The sequence below is a fragment of the Cucurbita pepo genome, chromosome LG12 (assembly GCF_002806865.2).
Source record: "Cucurbita pepo subsp. pepo cultivar mu-cu-16 chromosome LG12, ASM280686v2, whole genome shotgun sequence".
NCBI classification, from domain to species: Eukaryota; Viridiplantae; Streptophyta; class Magnoliopsida; order Cucurbitales; family Cucurbitaceae; genus Cucurbita; species Cucurbita pepo.
The window spans coordinates 5068059-5074058 of record NC_036649.1 but is presented as its reverse complement, the minus strand read 5'-3'; positions in this window follow the sequence as shown (position 1 = coordinate 5074058).

Genomic DNA, 6000 nt, shown 5'->3' with positions numbered 1-6000 from the left:
CTGTAGGTCAGTAGTAGTTGGTGAAGTGTCATCTAGCTTTCACTTTCATTTCCACTCTATGCAATATGAGCTAGTCTTGAGGCTTGTTAGGGATGCAACCTAAGTGAGAGAGTTTGGTTGAACTATCTTGTGCATTCGGTCTATTGTGGGAGGATGTTGATCATGTAGGTAGTTAGCAGAGCTCGCACGCATTTGGGGTAGTGACCTCGACCTTGGGCGACTACATGGATAGGAAGGATTTGTCAGCTAACCTTCTATTGATGATGTTTAGATTAGAAAACATCATACTGTCTTATCAAAACTTTATGAAGTAGCACATCAACCTAGGTCATTGGTTATTCATTGTATAAGTAAAGCAAGCTACCTAAATCAAAAGAACAGAAAGGTTGTAGAACCTTTAAGGACCTTTAGGGGTAATATTCAAATTAGAGAACTACTTCAAACTTTAAGACACTCCATATGCTCAAATAACAATACTGGCTACTCAAATTTCCTAGAGCTCAGAGAAAAACTCATAGATACTTATCCTTTTTTTCTTTTTTTCCCTCTTGGGTGTTCGTAGGCTACCAATTGAGGTGGGGAACATTCAAGAGCTACTCTGAAACAGAGGGGGTCGTTTTTTAGCGTTAGTTCATTTTTATATTTTGATTCATTTGTACTTCAATTTGTAATTGTATTCCAAACTGTTTCCTCATTTGTTTTGTGTTGGTGTTGTTTGGCTTTAACTTCAATTTAAATTTTACTCTATTTTTATATTTTATTTTACTTTTGGTCTTCGCCTGTTTAGTCTCGATCCAAATTAGGGTCGTAACAACTTATGATGTAAATCATAGCTCTATTCTTTTTCATGATATTAGAGTGAACATGCTAACATAATATAAATGGTGTGACATGCAGAGGTTCATGCATAACACAAAGCAATTATATCATACTATAATTCATATCAAAACATAAATGACTCACGAGTTTTAAGAAATACTAATATCAAAAATGCAAAAACTAACCTTACCATTTTCCCAATGGACAAAATTTTCTTTAAGTTCATGAGATTATTCCAAGCATTTTTCTCTTCTACCATATCTTGAAATTAGGTATCCAATGCCCTCAATAAAGTATCAGAAATTTAAATCTAAAAGAAAAAATCGAGAAGATTAATTATCATTCGAGATTGGTGTTCCAAATGATGATGATATTAAGACTAGCTAGATTTTATGAGGTAGCACCTCAACTCATAGAACTAAATGTTCACTACTGTGGCTATGAAAGTTGTCTAAGTAATAAGAACATAACAGTAGTTCATCCTAGATATGAGATTTATTGCCAAGTAGACCTTCACGACGCTAGAAATTGGTGAACCACTACTTCCAAACCTAAAATAGATCCATGAGCCGCTAGAGTCACTCAAATCTTTGAGGTCTCTCCAGATACTTCGATAGTAGTAGAGATAAAGACCGACCTTCTTAGAGCCCAAAGTAAAGCTCAAGGATACTTAATAGGTTAAATATGTGTGAGAGTCAACAAATAGGTTGTTTAATGAGTATTTTTTATGTTCATCTCTTCCTTCTTTCTTCAATTTGTTGTAGATTGCGGAGTGAGAGAGCATTTGAGAGCTACATGGTCATGGATAAGATTGTTTTGTAGTGCTAGTCTGTCTTTGTAATTTTTAGTCTTTTGTATTTTTTTTTTCTATAATGTATCTCAAACCTATTTTCTATTTGTAATAAACTTAAGAATAATGTATCTCAAACCTATTTTCTATTTATAATAAACTTAAGTAACGTTATCTTATCGTTAGATTTCACATCATTTTTATTTGTGATATTGTTTATTTTAATTTAATTTAAATTTTACTGCATTTTTTGTATGTTATTTTATTTACTTTTACTGATCTGAAGATTCAAAGCCTCAACAATTGAGTCGTTGTGACATAATTATTGTGGTAAACAATTGAATCTTACTTTGGTTGGCACATTAAGATTAGATTCGTTAATATTATATTAGATTAGATGCAAATACATACAATCATGAGTGTGACCTATCATATCAATCTATATTTCTTAGGTGACTATCCTAAACCGGTTAATTGGATGTGTATTTACTATTCTACCCACAATCGACACATGCGAGTATGGACCCACTCGTCGATTCCCACACCTCTTAGGCCCCTTCATAGTCGGGCGAGCATTCTTTGGGAGTTATTTATGTTCACCAGTTAGGAATAGAAATCGTCGCAACATTATAATAAATATAATGATTGTTTCCTTACCTCACAGTGTACGCGTCCATACCATCATAAAAAAGGGGTATTTCCCCGATGCATAAACACACAATGATGCATGAGGTCTCAACATTTTTATTCACCATCATATAAGACAACTACCTCCATTTTCCTTCATATCATATCATTTTCATCACAACTTTTCATGCATAAACCGGGGTTGTGTATCATATCGACACATCTTATCTTATATCATTCATATCATGCATCGTGTCACATCATGTCATATTATGTCATATCAACATCACATTATCAGTACATTAGATCATAACACGTGTCATAATATTCACATATCATCTCATAGTCGCATCGTATCATGGACATATCATGGACTTATCTGTTCATATCGTTTCATAAAAATATCATAGTCATATCATTTCATATACATATTATAGCCATATCATTTCATAATCATATCATAGTCATATTGTTTCATAAACATATCATAGTTATATCGTTTCATAAACATATCATAGTCATATTATTTCATAAATATATCATAGCCATATCGTCTCCCAAATATTTCACACATGTAAAGCATATAACATGTGTAGAACCACGGGCACGTGTCATCATACAAACATAAATTCCTAACGTTACCGATAGTAAGGCCACTTACTTGGTTGACCTAGGCCGAAGCTACTACGACCCCTTGACGATATCAATTCCTAACTTAACGCTGCTCTCTGAAATTTAATTCTACCTAAGGAGTCCAACAATCATTAATTAAAATTCTCCTCTATGAATTGACTCATTTAATTTTGCATAAAATAATTTAAACTTGCTCGTATTAATTTAAATTAGCTAAGCCTAATTTTGCATAAAATAATTTAAACTTAGTCCTAGTCATCTAAACTAACTCACCCTAACTATGGGTAAGTCCTTTAAACTTGACTTCAAAAAATCTAAATTAGCTAAAACGTATTCATACTAATTTTCGCTTCCAAAAAAATTGAAACGGGTAGGATAGGGTCCAAGCATATGAGACATAAGCTAGATCAGCCAAAATGCTGGCCTTGAGCCGTCAGAAAGTGTATTCTTCGACTGGCTCGAACCGTTCAAGTAGTATGATAAAATGAAGTGAGGGACCTCCCTTTTATGGGGGAGGTCAACTCCCCTGCTCCTCAACTCTTCTCAAGTCAGGCAACATGGGACCATTTCCTCTCTTCTTTTTTCTTTCTAATTTTTAAGTTATTACAAATTCACAGGTATTAAATTAGAATTTTTTTTTTTATCTTAATTGAAATTATGCTTATTCATAGATTAAATTTGTACTTATATCAATTATGCCCGCTCATAAATGAAATTTGTACTTATATCATAGTACAACTATAAAAGTATAATGTTAAAAAATATTTCGACTAAAAAAAACTATAATGTTAAAAATTTGATGATTAAACCTCCTTATAGATTGGCATATAATTTTATATATTTTGTCGGGGTCGTGGTTATTATTATTATTATTATTATTATTATTATTATTATTATTTTGTTTAAATTATCAAGGGTATTTTCTATTATTAGGTAGACTATAAAATGTTGTCAATATCATAATTCAGCTGGTCTAAAGAATATTTTTAAGCACAATGAAATAAACAATTGGGAATGCCTAAAGAACATTTTCTAGAATATTCTTTACATTTTTTTTTTTTCAACTTATTGAGTTAAATCTTTCTAGTTGATTAGAATGATTATAGGTAGTTTGTAAAATTACGCCTTTAGTAGTGACTGTAATACCCGTTCCAACGAGAATTAATTTTTCTGATTTTTTTATACTAAGTAGGAACTTCCAAGATTTTATTGGGAGCTTTAAAGATCGAATTTCAAAATAGGAAAAAAAAAAAAAAAAAANAAAAAAAAAAAAAAAAAAAAAAAAAAAAAAAAAAAAAAAAGTCAAAGTCCACCCAAGGATAAATTGGTCATTTTGACTCACCTACCTAATTTGGTGTATGGATTAGTTTTAACAAGAATGATAATGATGAAAAAGAAAAAAAGAAAAAAAATGAGGTAGAAAAAGATACAAAAATTTACAGGAAATAGAAAAAGAAAAAAAAATTGCTATTTGATTTTGAAATAATTCTTGAAAATTCGAATGAAGGAACCTGAATCATAGTTCGAAATTGAGTGCTCGGAGTGAGGGGAAAATTTGCATGCCCACATCTGTCGTGATTCAAAGGTCCACTAGATCAAACACGACCTGACTACCGCGTGCATCAGTTGCACATGTGGGTCATCTCCTACATGTGTGTGGTCATGTGTTGGCGGGACCTGCCAAAGAAATATCAAGAATTTTTTAGCCCCTAACATGTAAAAAAAAAAAAAAAAAATAGCTCGGAAAGAAACGCATCTATATAATTAACCACTCAGACCTTTTCATTAGGAAGAACTAGCATGCAAACCTTACCAATCTTAAATGGCTAGATTTTGCATGCTTAGGACCTTAGAAAGGTATTTTTGGACAAGTAGGCAAGTAACACTCCTAAAATAGAATTAAGAGTTGAATGTTTTTTTTTTTTTTTTTTTTTTTTTTTTTTTTTTTTCTTTCTTTCTTTCCACCGACCTAGGAAGAGATTATGCATATTAGAACACAAGAAGGGCAATTTGGATGAGTAAGTTATGCATAATTTTCCTGGATGGAGATTTTGAGACGTATATTGTTCTATATGCTTTTCATTGTGTTAGAACAGAGGTTGAGATATTTTGTTATGTGTTTCGGGTTATCGATGGAGGTTATCTTCCCATTGAACTTTTATGTATGTATGTTTTAAAATGATTAGTTCTAGGTGATTAATTGTTTGTTCTTCATGTAGAGTGAATTTATATGACAAAGATAAGACTAGGATGATACTGTTAGGTTGGCTGGACAATGACCTTAGGATCATGAGCAAGAGTCAGAGGGTCCACACCCTAGTGTTTCTAGACAAAGAAAAACTCGAAGAGTTAGAGTATCGAGTACCTGGAGCCTAGAGTCCATGTTGAGTCACCTATCTGCCTTAGGTATCCCAGAAGACCTCCACAATTCCAAGCAAAGAACAAGATGATGTTTAGATTATGTTATCTCATGTTTTAGGTGATCAATAGGTTTATCTCCCAAACAAGCATGCACTAGAGAACCTAGATAAGATTAGGATGATACAACTAGTATGGTTTACACATTGACGTAGGTGAATACGTTTCCATTAGACTGAGCACCTCAGGATTGTGAGCGACAATCAGAGGTTAAGATCTATTAACAACTAGAGATTGGATTAGTCTCAAGAAGCTAACCCCGAGCTTCTTGGAAATGAGAGATGAGATCTAAACTATCTAGACACCCTTAAGAACGTAGTAGACCCCCACAATACCCAAGAACAACCAAGGTAACTCTCCTGGCTATAAATAGTGTGAACGGTATCTTCAAACCCTCCACTACCTTTTCCACTTCAGTAACAATAGTGTTAAGCTATGCAAGTCAGTTAGGGTTGTGTGAGCTTTAGCTTGGTAGAAATGTCAATGGTCTCCTTAATAAGGCCACTATGCTGTAAACCCATAATTGAGATGGGAGTATGGTGACACAATCGCACTTTCGAAGGCAGCGGACTAGCGATTGTGCGGCACTCACTTTCCAGCGACAAGTGAGTTAAGTCAATTTGTTCTTGCGTCGTCTACGGCCAAGCGACGTACGGTCGAGCCTCTAGCCTCGGTTTTAAAAGAAGGTTTTAGAAAACGAGGAGAGAGAGAGA